At 44.4% G+C, this 15833-nt stretch overlaps 1 protein-coding gene across 1 annotated transcript in view; it reads right to left on the reverse strand.

The window, feature by feature from the left end:
• Positions 1–15833, reverse strand: part of PHEX (phosphate regulating endopeptidase X-linked) — a 158966-nt gene that overhangs the window by 49524 nt on the left and 93609 nt on the right. The gene's annotated exons all lie outside the window — the stretch shown is intronic.

A 15833-nucleotide genomic window follows, 5' to 3' on the forward strand; every position in this document is an offset into this window, starting at 1 on the left:
ATGCAGGAGCGGGCCCCAACCCCTCAGCACACTCAATATCTACAGCACAGAGATGGATTGTACAAGTGACTATTGGGCATACAAAGGGGGTGGACCCTGTTCCTGGAATCATGAGCTGGTACCCCATCTATGTGCAGAGAACAACGATTCTGAACCAACTTTGGTGGAGGCGGCAGCAACAGCAAGACTGGTGGCCTGCCCTCAGGAGGATCTGCAGTGTTTGAGGACTGTTTGTTTCTGCACAGATTACTTTAAAGAAATGGGGCTTAGGAGCCTCTACAAAAGACTCAAGGCTTTTTGACCCTGAACAACTGCACAGGGCTACAGAGTCCTGCACTGCGAAACACTTTGGTATCATTTATGGCAACCTACTGCTCAGAACATAGAGTTTCTTCCCATTCCCGCATCCAATATCCACAGACAGAGGAGAGACCAAGAAGTTGCACCATGATAGAGGTTCCTATAAAACGTTGTAAAGCTTTTGTAACATACACCCCAGATTGCTCAAACATATGGTCCTTGAGGTTTAAAAAACACACACACACACGCATACATTCTTACCACATGTCCTCCAGTTGCAAAGCAATCTACTAAGCAATATGGAGTGGTCCATAAAGTGAAATTGCGATTTATTGGCCATAGAAATGTATAGGTTTTGCGATTGCAACTGCACTACTACACCATTAAAGGTTGGGTTGTTGTTTTTTTTAAAGGGGGGGTCCAGGAGGGTCATAAACAGCTTAAGCAGGGCACTAGGAAGCAGAAGGGGTGGAAGAAGGTGAATGTGAGAAGGAACAGGCTCCTTAAATGTCGACGGGAGACTTCACCCAGCAGCCACCCAAACAATTCACAGTAAACTGCGTCTGACCTGCCCAGAGCCCCAGGCTAGCAGTTGGATAATCTGGGTATTCGTCCCCTTACACCTTCTGAACAGAGCAGATTTGACTGCAGTAAAAACAGCAACAAAGTAGAAGTCGACCTAACCCCAATGCTTAGAGTCCCCCCTGGAGAGGGAGAACTTCCTGATATCAAATCTGCCAATGTCAAAGCAACTAAAGACACCTGAAAGCTGTCCAAAACATGAAATGTTGGGACGGACCTATGAGGCTGATCAAAGCAATGATTTGCAAGCACAGTCTCCTTAGCTCACAGAAGACTTTGCATTGTGCCAGGTACATATTCTCTTGAGGCCCAAACCCTATCACACAATGGATATTATCCTGGTCCCAAAGGCTGAACTGGGTGTCAAGCTGAGGGAGGCAGGGGATGGGAGGTAAACAAAAGCCAGGCTGTAGCTGTGATACTGTAGGAGCCAACACTGACCCACTGGGACTCACGGTGCCTGACACATGTATGGTGGTCTATGTGTGGAGGCAATCAGAGTAAACATTCATTATTCTTGCAATTCTCTTCCATTTTATAAGGTTGGGAGACGTTGTTTTCCTTTCTGTCAGTGCTCAGCTTTATAACATAAACGTTATCTTTCCATTCCTGAAATAGGGTGGCCCACCTACATACCTCCAAAAAAAAAGGACAAAAAAAGGGATCAATTTGCATAATATTTGCATATGCTAAATGGTATGTATAGATTGAGAGCATTTAGAAACATTTAGCAGATTTAGAAAGAATTTAGGATGTACATTTAGAAACTGAAATAGAAATACAATATATCCATCAAAGACTGCGACCAGATGACCTATGTGTCTGCCTGGTGAGTTCCTAACTGCTGATAGCCAATGTCAAGGCCCCTGTTCTCCCAGCTTCTTAGGTTTCCTTATCATTACGACAGCTCTGGACTGGTCAGCCCTTCAAATAAAGGGTGCCTTGAAATAAAGGATTGTCCTCTGACAGCCCTTCAGAGAGAGGGCTGTCCTCTGTAAAGGAGGGCATATGGGCCACCCTGTCCTGAGAGTTCCTAAGCTTCCTGGTCCACCGAGTGGCAAAGTGAGGTGGCCACCTCAGGCCACTAATTTAGGGCATGCTCAAAGGCAGCAAATGATTAATGATTTAACATATTGCTACTGTATTTTTACTTCCAGCCAGGGAAGAGAGAGATGCTTGTATTTTGCCTCAGGTACAAAGTAACTTGACTGGCTGGATATTACGGCTATGCACCTTGATGGCAGGGGTGGGGGGAGGATGTGGGCCAGCTTCACCTTCAGGTTTTTTATTTCTCACCTGAAATTAAAACCTTCTACCTGTGACATTATAATTAATTGCTAGAGAGAGAATTAAGCTGTGACAAACTGAAGAATACAGGTGGGGAATTAGCAGCAGCAGCAGCAACAGATGAACTCTTAAGCAAGAAAGATCCCATTGTCATGCAAATGTCCTCAGTGACAAAAAACAATGGAAGACAAATGCTGTGCAGAAGAAAATAGGAAATGAAACAAATGATAACCGAAGGGAATATGTGCAGTTAGTTCTCCATGAGGAACAGGAGAGACTCCTGAACATTTGTAAATGGTGGAGAGGAAAACAGTAATTCAACAGCATCTATTTTGATCATCTTATTACTTTTTGGTACAACAGACTGAAGCTGTGTAATGATTGTTAAGCTGATATATTTGAGGGTTCTTAATGTTCTTTCTTCTTATATTCATCTCAAGAAGGCAAGGGGGGGGGGAATCTTATTTACATTTCCACTGACTTGGCTGCTTAAATGAGCTAGGTAAGTCACAAACGTCTTGCATGTATTGAAAAAGTAATCATTTTAATCACCTAATTAAGCAGGCTTTGTGTTGTATCCACATAAATAAGCCTGTTAACATTTATTTATTAAGCAAGCAAAGGAAGAAAAATAAAGCTGACGAAGCATTGCCTAAAAACAAACAAAACTATTCATTTTGCAATGTGATTTATTCTTCAGTAGTTTTAAAAGAATATATGCAGATTAACTGGTCCAAAATGGTGGATGATTTATGAATGCACCAGTCATTGCAAAATGTTGATCAAATGCCAACACGATAGACATTTCAGCACAGAAAAGACTACACAACACCATTTGAATTCTGATACCTTTTTTTAAAAAAAGCACGTTATATTAATTGCCTTTCAAGAGCAAATATTATTTATTTGCTTAGCTTCATCACTGTTTATGTATAGTATCTCCAGGTAGGACTCAGAAAGACTCCCATCTGAAGTAGCTGCAAGTCAGTTTAGAAAATGCTGAAGCGGATGGACCAAAGCTCTGACTTGGTATAAAGCAGCTTCTTGTGTACCATGTGTAGAACATGAAATACTGAAACAGACCTCTGGGGGGAAAAAAGAAAAGTTTTTTCTGCCAAAGAGTCCATCAGTCTTATCTATCCAAAATATTCCTTTTCATAAAGGATAAAGACTAGGATCTCCCAACTTAACTCAGGGCCAAACTACACTGACATCGATGTGGGATAGCTCCACAAAGAAATACTACCTTTAGAAGAGGGATTTTCCTCAGGACTACACGAGGGAACAAAAGGGTTACGCTTCACCATGCTCCAATTCCGTTATCTGCCCCCACAGCAGAAATAATTTGCACTTTTAAAAAATCATGTTCATTAGATGCTCCTCCTTTCATGCAAATGGGTAAACAAGCCAGGAAGCTGCAATGAACCACAGCTTCCTGCCACATCTGTACTGGGAAACTCTGGTTAATGGCTTCCAGCCAAGTAAGGCATGCTTTCAAGTTGGCTTCTAGATTCTGTCTTGTTCTCATAGTTCCACATTCACATGTAACAGGAAGCTATGGTTTGGTGCAGCTTCCTGGCTTGTTCTCTCAGCTGTGAAAGGGAAGAATGAAGTGGAAGCAAAGGGACTTGTGTTAGTGCACAATGTTCATATCCTGGCCAATTTAACCAAGATTTGACCATCGAAATCGAGCCACTCTGGCCAAAGACCACCATAGCATTATTTAGCTGCAAAACATCTCAATGGAAAAGTGGAACATGGCCAGCAGCAGCACTCAGCATGATCAGGCAGATGCCAAGGTCCCAGCATGCTGGGAGGGGCCACCAGCACCTGAGCTGAATTCTCCTGCCTCCCCCTGCTCCTTGGCTCGAACTGGCAGAATGGAAACAAGGGGCAGGTAGGAAGCTGCCATTTTGATGTTCCCACAATGCCCGGGGCCAACATCAGGACACTGTGGAAACCAAAATAGTGGGTGACTTGCAGGTGCCCTGGTGCTGGCCACCATAGTACCAATACTGCGAATGGCAACCCTGCTGGTGTGGGGACCCAGTGATGGCAATTCGCTGTGGGGGAGGTTGGCATGCAGTGCTGGCCTTGACTGGGTGGAAGAAAAAGGTTTGGATGGTATAAGATAGCATCTTAACTCTGATTATTGACACAAGAAATCAGGCACAATATTTTCAATGAGGTATTTGTTTCTCTTAGATTCCTCATTTTTTTGCATAGCCTTTTCTACCGTGTGAAGCTAATATTTAACATGTGTTTTAAAACCTGCTATTCATCCAGGACAAGAATATGGAAAGCCCCCTAGGAGCAATTTGTTCTTTGACAATCATTTCAGTCATTTCATAACAAATCTGAGGGTTTTTTTAATCATGTCAACATTTCTGCATTACAAAAGACAAAATGTCATGGTGCTTCTGGGAAAATTGCTGATTGTTGCAGAATGAGTTTGGGGGTACAAGATATAGTTATTGCCTTTATTTTTAAATTACTTGTTTACACACCATCAAATTAATTTATATTCATTCCTGTTCATTCCGACCAATGTGAGGAAGCACGTAGGAAGGTGCCTTATACCCAGTAAGGCCCTTGGTCCATGATAGGGATGTACAAATCCTACACACCCTTCTGCTCCGGGGCATCGGTGGTGGGGGGGAGGCACTCCATCCCTCCCCCCGGAATCCTCCCTGGACCCGCTCCGTGGCGGCTCCAGCTGCAGCCGGAGTTCCAGCCAGGGCCGGGCAGCTGCGGCCGCAAATGGCGGCCGTCGTAGCAGACGCCATTTGTGTGCTTGCAGTCAACCGTGATAAGCTATGTAAGTATTTATGTAGCCTATCACGGCAAAGAGCAGGGATGCAAATGGCAGCCGCTACGCCATTTGCGTGGCTGCCTTTACTGTGATAGGCTACGTAAATACTTACGTAGCCTATCACGGCAAAGAGCAGGGGCGCAAATGACATAGTGGCTGCCATTTGCGTCCCTGCTCTTTGCCGTGATAGGCTACATAAATACTTATGTAGCCTATCACGGCTGACCGCAAGCACACAAATGGCGGCCGCTACGACGGCCGCCATTTGCAGCTGCAGCAGCCTGGCAGCGGCCAGCCGGTAGACCAGCCGGAGCCTCTGCCGCCAGGTAAGCTCTGTCCCGGGGGGATTCTGCGGGGTGGCGGGGGGGGAGGCTGTTCCGCCATGGATTCTGGGGCCGGATTCTAAAATCCGGCCTCACTGGAGTCCGTGGCGGAATTCTCTGACATCCCTAGTCCATGAAGCCCAGTATTGTTGAGATTTGAGGCAGGATTCTTTCCTAGCCCTACCTGGAGAGGCCAGAAATTGAACCTGGGACCATCTGCATGCAAAGTAGGTGCTCTGCTATTGAGCTAGAGCCCCTAATGTTCTAGGTTACTTTATTAACATTTACTTAGCAGAGATAACCATTCATCACAAACCAGTAGAGCTTTTTTTCACCCCTCTGTTCTGAAGATGACATTTTTACATCAATGGACTACACCAACTAGGGATGTATGGATTGTGTAAAATCCGTTCCATCTGTGTTTCGCAGATTGTCAGGTGCCTTTCGTTCTGCCATCTGCCCATCAAGGGAATCAGATTTTTTTGTTTCCAAATTTGGATAAATGTGTATTTACACAGATGCGCATTTCTGCAAATTCACATGTGCGAAAATGCACAAATTCCCTCCAAATGTGCATCTTCACACTTTAGCCTATGGGGAAAATGCACATTTTTGGCCTGGTTTGTGTGTGTGTGTGTGTGTGTGTGTGTGTTTTTCTATGACGAAATTTGTGCAAAATTCAGGAAAGTCAGAAAACTGGTCTGTGAGTCCACAGAATCTGACTGACAGTGGAGCCATCCACTGTGGAATCCACCAGTCAGATTCATGAAAATTTGAACTCATTTGGTTCCATTGAAGATTTCTCTGGCAACCCTAGCACCAACTAAATGTGAGCTTAAGGAGCTCTTATTTAGGTTCTGATTTTCAGTCTGTAAATGTAGTAGCTGAGCACCATTGGGGCCAAATTATATGTGAAATGTGGAGGGGGAGGAGGTCTGTGATTAGCATCTCTCCATGGTTTTTATTTTACTAATTAACAGCCCCATGAAGCTACTCTGAAAATAAAGGAAAGGGTCTTTAATCCTTTCCCCCATATCCTGCCTCTGTATTTGTCTCTTTCCCTCATAAAGTTAATAGCAAATACATGTGTGAGCGTGTGTGTGAGAGAGAGCAAGAGAGAGCAAGAGACAGTGAAAGAGAGAGAGAGAGAGATTTATAGTAGAGGAAAGCATTAAAGAGGCTGTCCCAGAGCATCACTCCCACACAGTCTTCAACAAAAAGCCCTGTATGGCTGCCAAATGAGTACAACGATGAGAGTGGTGGAATCCTAATCACAGATCCCACGCCTCTAGTTTGGCCCTCAGGATCAATAACTGGGCACTTTATCCAAAGGCCTCTTGAGACTATTCTAGTACTAAAAAGGATCCATGCACTAGCAGTAAATTCAGCTTATGATCAAAGCAGAATAAAAAGGCTGTTATGTAAGCTCTTCTTAGACTACATTTTAATACAACCAATTAAGAGAGAGCACATATAACACTTAACATTGAAAAGCTGAATCTACTATGACAACGCTTCTACAATAATCCACTGAAGTACAATGCAATGAATGCGTATAAGCCTTTTTTTCTTTATTTTTAAGGACAATTTTTATATCTTCTTTAAAAATGAAGGCAGCTGAAATAATTAGCCTAAAATCTAGTTTGAAAGCAGGGATCTTCCATAGCAGTGTAATAGAGCATTTAATGACAACAATGAATTTACTCTTTATGTACACGTCTGAGTTTTCATTTTTCATGGAAAGTAGACTACTCGAATGCCATCTGCTAAAACTGCTGCACACATATTGCTGGTACTCTGTTAGTTCCAAACATGTGTGGAAATAGAAGGAGACTGTAGAACTTTATTCAAAATACTTCGAATCTTTAGTTATGTGCTTCCCTCTCCACTGATTTAATACACATGGATGTCTAAAGTGTGGGGGGGGGGGGCATGACCATGAGGTCCAGGGTCTAAAACTACCTAATTGCCCACTATAGCAAGGACTTAAGGGAGCAACAGCTTGAGCTGTTATACATCTTAATATAGGGTCTGCAAAAGAAAATCTGTCCAGCGTTAAGTACTCGTTCATCATCTGTATTACCAGAGTTGGGATGCTTGCTTTATATGTTCAGAGAATGAGAGAAAGAATCACACAGATGTATTACAGCAATATAAGATTTTGGAATGACATTTAGGATAGGTCAGTTCTGACCTCAGAGCCCGCACTCCAAGGTCGGTTCCCTGAGAACCGACCTCCACTCGCTCCCACTCTGCCTTGTAGGCAGCACGGAACGGCCCCGCTCTCTGCACTCAGAAAAGGAGTGCGGAGTGGCAAAAACAAGGCGTTCCTGGGGTCGTATTGGGGTGGGGAAGTCGGAAATGCCAGTACAACACATCCTATGTGTCATCCGGCTTCCACTTCCCACACTCCAAGGTCCCATGGCTAGACAGCCGAAATTGGTTGTCAAGCCATAAATGTAGGGCGGCTGAAGTGCAGAGGGGACAATCCCCTCCACACTTCTCCTGCCCAGCTGCCCTGCATTGGATAGGCAGTCGCCTCTGAGTTTGGAGGTGGCTGCCTATCCCAGTAGGATTGTACCCTTATTAACCTGACAAAAAGATCACCAGGGGAAAAAACTACAAGCTTTTGAGATCCCCAAATGTCTTCTTCAGGCAAGATGTTAAGAATCGTCATGAATTGGACACCACCATTAATGCAGTTCCATTGGTAGAGGCGTTCAGAGCACCGTCTGGTCCAGTTTCATTGGATGAGTTTCAGTTACTGAGGCCTGAAGATGCGGACAAGGTGCTTGGCCAAGTCCGATCGACCACTTGTGTGCTTGACCCTTGCCCTTCATGGCTTATTAAATCAAACAAGGAGGGGTTGTCCGGCTGGGTCCATGAGGTTGTAAATTCCTCCTTGAGAGAGGGAGTGGTGCCTGCCGCTTTAAAAGAGGCGGTAATTAGACCACTCCTGAAAAAGCCTAACCTGGACCCAGAGGATGTTAACAATTATAGGCCAGTGGCCAACATCCCCTTCCTGGGCAAGGTGCTTGAGCGGGTGGTTGTAGGACAGCTCCAGGCACTCTTGAATGAAACGGATTATCTAGATCCATTTCAATCGGGCTTCAGGCCTGGTTTTGGAACGGAAACTGCCTTGGTCGCCCTGTGGGATGACCTCTGCCGGGAGAGGGACAGGGGGAGTGCGACCCTGTTGATTCTCCTGGACCTCTCAGCGGCTTTCGATACCATCGACCATGGTATCCTTCTGGATAGGTTGTCTGGGTTGGGAGTTGGAGGCACTGCACTACAGTGGTTCCGCTCCTACTTGGATGGCCGATTCCAGAAGGTGGTGCTGGGGGATTATTGCTCTGTGCCATGGCAATTGTGCCATGGGGTTCCACAGGGCTCTATTCTATTCCCCATGCTGTTTAACATCTACATGAAACCGCTGGGGGAGGTTATCTGGAGGTGTGGGCTGAGGTGCCATCAATATGCGGATGACACCCAGCTCTACCTCTCTTTCTCATCAAAACCAGGTGAGGCAGTGGCTGTTCTGAACCAGTGCCTGGGCACGGTAATGGACTGGATGAGGGCTAATAAACTGAAACTCAATCCAGACAAGACGGAGGTACTCTTAGTGGGTGGTTCGTCTGCCCGGCTAGGTGATATTCAACCTGTTCTGGAGGGGGTTGCACTCCCCCTAAAGGATCAGGTTCGTAGTTTGGGGGTGCTCTTGGATCCAGAACTGTCACTTGAGGCACAGGTGAACTCAGTGGCACGGAGCACTTTTTATCAGCTTAGGCTGGTATACCAACTACGCCCTTATCTGGACAGAGATAGCCTAGCTACAGTTATCCATGCTCTGATAACTTCTCGTCTGGATTACTGCAATGCGTTATACGTGGGGCTGCCTTTGAAAACGGTCCGGAAACTTCAGCTGGTCCAAAATAGGGCAGCAAGATTGTTAACGGGGACTGGCCTGCGAGCTCATATTACGCCAGTACTTTTCCAGCTGCACTGGCTGCCAGTCCATTTCCGGGCCCGATTCAAAGTGCTGGTGTTAACATTCAAAGCCCTTAACGGCTTGGGGCCAGGTTACCTGAAGGATCGCCTCCTCCCATATGTGCCTGCCCGGACCTTAAGATCATCATCAGCGGCCCTTCTCCGTGAGCCCCTGCCAAAGGAAGTGAGGCAGGTGGCTACTAGGAGGAGGGCTTTTTCTGTTGTGGCACCCCGGCTCTGGAATGAGCTCCCTAGTGAGGTTCGCCTGGCGCCTACATTGTACTCTTTTCGGCGCCAGGTGAAGACCTTTTTATTTTCCCAGGCATTTTAGCTTTCTAAATTTTTATCTTTGCTGTTTTAAATCTGTATTTTAAACTCCTGTACTGCTGCTAGGTTTTATTGTGGTTGTATTGTTATATTGTGGTTTTAATGTTCTATATATTTTAAATTGTTTTATTGTGTGTTGTTTGGTTTTAGTTTTTGTGAACCGCCCAGAGAACTTCGGCTATTGGGCGGTATAGAAATGAAATAAATAAATAATAAATAAATAATAAATAAGAGATCTGGGGATCTCAGAAACTGCACAATTGGGGGGGGTGAACTTTTGTTTGGCCTAATAAATGCATTACAACAACAAGGATTTGGGAATTTTTCTTGTGGTCAACATGGCTACCTTTGCTTTTGGGGGAGAAAGATGTGGTTGGTTCTTATTTCTTTTTCATGTGCAGATATTTCATGCATTTGGAGAGTTTTGTATATATATTTACTTTAGCAAGAGGAAATGAATGAATGAATGAATGAATGAATGAATGAATGAACTTTGATACAAGTGTGGGATGCAGTTTTAGCTTTTACTGAAGGGCTAAGATTCCCACTGGAAACTAGATTAATAACAGTAACGTATTTCATTGTCTGAACTAGTGCGACGCAAAAGTGGCTGTGTAAACTCTGTAACTCTAAGGTGAAGAGGACTCTCAAACAAAAATAATTTTCTTCTTGATCCAAAATGATTTTTTGACTGCTTCATCTGCAAAAGCTAAAAGGAATCCAAATTTCAAAATGTGGCCATTATACGTATTTCCTGCTTAATGGGTTTTGGGGAGGGGGGTTATGTCAAGTACTTGTCTTTTTATACTCTACTGTTTGTGGTGATTATAAAGAAATGTACAATTAACCTCGTAAATTAGGGGCCTCGTGTGGTGCTTAGTGGTAGGCGGCAGTATTGCAACTGAAACTCTCCCCACGACCTGAGTTTGATCCCAGCAGAAGCTGGGTCCCAGGTAGCTGGCTCAGGTCGACTCAGCCTTCCATCCTTCCGAGGTCGGTAAAATGAGTACCCAGCTTGCTGGTGGAAAGGTAGCCACGACTGGGGAAGGCAATGGCAAACCACCCCGCTATAGTCTGCCATGAAAACGCCAGCATAAGCAGGTGTCCCTCTAGGGGTCAGTAATGACCTGGTGCTTGCACAGGAGGAACCTTTCCTTTCCTTTCCTTTCCTTTCCTTTCTTTTCCACAATTAACCTGTCAAACCTTGCTCTGCACAGTAGTAAGATCTTCGTACATATGTGTCACACTGACCCACATCAGGTTAAGAGGCTGCCAAAAAATTACAGAATGTATCAGAAGGGAAGGGTAGCTTTAACAACCGTGTGGACCTATGTAGTAATGGACTAGCTGAACACTCCCTACTTCTAGATCAAGCCACTGGTGCCTGATCAGCCTGCAGGCAGGCATCAATACCAGTAGATACCCTGTCAGTTGCTCACTCCAGCTCTCATGGGCTATGTGCAGGCAGACATTTATTAAATAATTACAAGAATTCCTGCTGAATGGTTTCTGTATGCTGCTGCTTTCCCATTGATTGCAAGGGTTTCTTTTGTGTGCATATACATGTCTTGTCCTTGCCTATCCTTTCTCCTCCTTCCCCATGTCAGATATAAGAGTAGCCACGAGCGCATGTTTTGCTCTCATGCAATTGTGTTAGCCTTACAGAGTTACGCTGGGGTCTGGAAATAAAATGACAGCTGGGAGCCCTGGGCTAAATACAATTTCCTTTCCCTTCACCAGTTTCCCACAATTTGTCTGCACAGTGCTCAGGTTATTAATGGAACTGACATCCCTGTACAACTGACTGAGCACTAGCAGCAGCCAGGTAACGAGGGAGAAGCTGACAGCAGCAAATCATCTAACACCAAAGATTAGCGATAACCCAACACATTATGGCAAATGGTTTCAGATCAAGCCCAAGAAGAGAAACACTTTTCACCTGGTTACTAAATCCATATTTTTGTTCAGGAAATTACATGTAAATTATTGTGGGGCAGTCAGGGGCAGCTGAAGCCTCCAAACGGCAGAAGTACCAACACCATCAATCCACTCCTACCACACCTTCCTGAAGCACCATCCACCCAAAGGTCCTCATGTCTGTTCCATACCATGCAAACCCCTCTACCCAAACAAGCCCTTGAGGATTCCCATAGAGCTGGGGTGCAGAACCTCTTTCAGCTGCCCCTACCCTCTAGCCCTCCGGAAAAGTCCTCATCACCTTTAGCCTACCTTTTTCTTTTCTTTTATCTGGGAAGTTTGGCACACTTCAAAAAGAAGTGCTACGCGCCATCCAGCCAGCCAGCCACCCTTTTGATTTTCTAAGAATGCCTCTGGGGCCCATGTAGGCATTCTTAGAAATAAAGATGGGGCTCGTGGACAGGGTGTGGCTTTGCAACACTCCAGCTTCCCAGCTAAAAAGTAATTACACAAAAAAACTTTAAAAATAAAAAACCTAGCAAATTAATTAAAAGCCCATCAGTCATAGGCATATTTGTATTTTAAAAACAAATAGACATTTGTGCAGCATAAATTATTCTTTTTTCCGTTCAAAAGTAGCAAATCTTATATTGCACTAGCAATAATATTTGCAGGCATCGATCCTGCCCTATTATCCCCAACTTCCCCTTTACAATCCAGCAGCATTGGGAGTAACTGCACTGAGAAAAGCCATAAAGTTCTCTGGGTCCCCATCCCAAGGCAAGATAATTGTCCCATGTGCCCAGTGGGCAGGCCAGCCTTTTACACAGCCTGAGAGTATCTCAGCCTCTCTATCACTCATTTCCAAGTTCAGCAACATTTCTAAAAACATTTTTTACAATTGGCGGGGAGTGAGCAATAAATTAATTGCCTAGGCAGCAGAAATGGCAGCATCATTTATTCTTCCAAAGATAATCTCCCAACGATTTTCTATTTTCAAGACTATTTTAAAGAGGACCAAGTTAATACTACATTAACGTAGTCCCAGTCTTAGCTTACCTCCATCTCTTTTCTCTAAAGAACACTTACTATGGAAGACATCATTCAATATAGTTTTGCTGCTGGAGCAGCCTGTTATCTATGCCTCTCCTGTGAGGTAAAGGGAAGCCCTTTTAAAAGTGCATTTTCCACATTCAGCATCTTTTCTATTACACTACAAGGTGACTCAAAAATGGGCCAGGCTGAGAATTATTGATGAATACATTCACAATCAGCTAACATAACGTGCTTCTGAGTATGTCAGGCACACACTTGCATAAACACCCAAAAGAAATGGGTTAAATAATGTAGTTATTGAAGTGGTAAATCAAAAAACAATGTGAAATCATTTTATTATTAATAATAACTTACTATTATTATTTGAATTTATATCCAGCCTTTTCTCTACAAATAGTGTTTTATTCTACAAAGAAATACACCGCATTCACCAGTTAAAATCTGCTTCAGCAAAGCTTACAAGCCAAAAGCCCGTCTAAACAAATTAACTTTGCCAGTGTAAAGGCAACACAGATGGAGCAGGCCTGACCTCCCTTGTCAGGGAGTTCCAGAGCCTGGGTGCAGCCACCAAGAAGGCCCACTCTTGGGTTCCCAACAACTGTGCCTCCAATGGTGGCAGGGCAAAGAGAAGGGCCTCTCCAGAGAATCTTAAAACCCAGGCAGGCTTATAGAGAAAAATAAGGTCTTTCACATAGCCTGGTCCCAAGTCATGTGAGGCTTTATAGGTCATAACCAGCACTTTGAATTGTGCCTGGCAACAGACAGTGAAGCTCTTGAAACAAGGGAGTCACGTACTCCCTATAACTGGATCAACAGCCTGGCTGCAGCACTCTGGACCAGCTGAAGCTACCAAACAGTTTTCAAAGACAGTTCCATGTAGTTCAGCTGGGATGTAACCAAGGCATGAGTCATCGTGGCCAGATGTGACAGCTCCAGGAATGGGCACACTTGGCACTCCAGCTGTGCAAATGCACTTCTGGCTACCACCAAAACCTGGAACTGAGATGCCATCACATGCTCCATCACCTTACCCAAGAATGGAATATTAGAGACTGGCTGGAAAAGATACAATACCACCGTATTGGGGTTCAGGGAGGGTTGTTGTTGTTTTAGCAAAGATCTCACCACCACCTCTTTTAGGCATGATGGAATCACACCATGTTGTAAAGAGGCACTCACCACTATGCTCACCCACTCAGTCAAGCTCCTGCCCCCCGGCCACATTGATAAGCCAGAAAGGGCAAGGGTTCTCAGGCTGTATCTTTTCATGCATTGTATTAAAAAACTACTTGAAGCTACTGTTCATGCAGTTAGTGCCATGTGTGAATGTTCTCAGCATCTGACAGAATGTGGAAAAGAGCAATGTTTAATTGATCTACGTTACAGGCTTCTACAAGAAAGCATCCATTTAAGCCTCAGGAGTCATGAATAAAGTGCATCATGTACAAAGGAGGAACAGAAGTTGTGAGAAGGGAAGGAGGGGAAAGAGACTGAAATGTGGCATCACCCCCATATGTTTGCCACTCCAGAACAGTTGTTTAATGTGCTATTACTCAGGGAAAATAAGGCCATTTCTATTTTCCCTCCATGCACAGACATACACACACCCTTTGCACATGGCCTGTTGTTTGATTTAAATGAGACTAGAAATGGGAATGTCTGAGGGGTTGATTTGGAACATGTAAAGATGTTTCTTGTTACTCAGTTTCAATGAATGTTCTATGTTTGTCAACTAAGAGGGAATCTTTACATGTAATAGATGGTGGTAAAGTGTGTGTGACATACTTTGGGACCAGATTGACACTAGAGTGACAAATTGTGACAAGGCATCGGGGAGCATTTTTAAAAAGTTTTTTTTAAAAAAAATAATGTAGCATACTTTAAGGACAGTGTTTTGTGCATTAAAAAAATATCCAGGAAGTTATGCACGTGAGAGGCTTGAAGCCTTCTGCCCTTTTTGCCACATATGACTGTTCTTATGTAAAGGAAATGAAAAGTATATTGTGGCCAACGTAACTTTTACCTTGCAGACTGAAACCAATAGTGGTTTACATCTCATGTGTAAACAACAACAACAACACCCTCACATTGAAAGGATTAATAAGTTCATTTTACTTTAAACCATTGGTTACTGTAAATAAAATCTTTGGTTAATTTAAAATACAGTAGAGGGAGAAAACCTAAAGAAAAATCAAAAGTGTATGAAACCGCAGTTCTGGCCACCAGTCATTAAGCTATCTACAGTCCTTGGAAGCACCTTGAGCTCCATCCAGAGAATTGTGCATGAACTGCACTTTAACTAGAAAACAAGATTTCAGAACTTATTCTTTTACTTGAACATAAATGTATATTACTAGGTACTGTAACTGCATATTGAATCCCTGATTTTGCTTCAAGTAATCTTTAGAAGAAACAAGTTGAACTGGAGGATCTGCTAGGAAAGGCAACTGGCTGATGGCTGCTCTCTGGTTTTGGATCAATAGATATCTAGCTAGGTGCACAGCAACTACCTCAGCTTGAACAGAAATATCAGGCCCTATCTACATGGGGCTTTTACTCCAGTTCTACTCCACCCCCAAATCAATAGTGCCAGATGACAGACGCTGCTCTCCATAGCTAGCCCAGCATTTCTTGCCCTAAACCCTTTCTTTTCCCCCAAACTCATTTTGTGTCAGATTTTCCTGTCACAGCGGTATCAGTACTGTTCACGAGTCCATGTGACCTCAGCTGGCTTCGACGTGGGCTGATGGAAGCAGCGCTGATTGGCCGAACCGAAAATAGCATGGGGCTGGGGAGTGGAGAACAGAGGGGTAAACATGTCTACCCGAAAGTAACTCATTGCCTTCAGTGCAACTTTGCAAGCCCTGCGGTTCTGAAGCTACAAAAGGAGCACAGCTGAGAAACGGTGGATGCCTGTTGATTCAAAGCTGCGCAGCTAAGAAAGGGTGATTCCCAGGGCGGATGATTTTCATGAACATACACTCAGAAGCACTTCATTGAGCCCATGTTTGGGGGCGGGGAGCCTGTTGATTGGGCAGTTAATATACGTCAAAGGCAACGTGGCAGCCACTCTCCCTCCTCGCTGACTCCGCGCTCTCTGCTCTCAACACCTCTTGCACTCCCGCTCATTCTGCTCAGTTTCCAGGCAGCAGCGGCTGCCTGCTTGCCTGTTGTTGTTGTTGTTCAGTCGTTCAGTCGTGTCCGACTCTTCGTGACCCCATGGACCATAGCACGCCAGGCCT

Source organism: Heloderma suspectum, chromosome 3, assembly GCF_057233095.1.
Source record: "Heloderma suspectum isolate Gila_16-S chromosome 3, 16-S_ref, whole genome shotgun sequence".
NCBI classification, from domain to species: Eukaryota; Metazoa; Chordata; class Lepidosauria; order Squamata; family Helodermatidae; genus Heloderma; species Heloderma suspectum.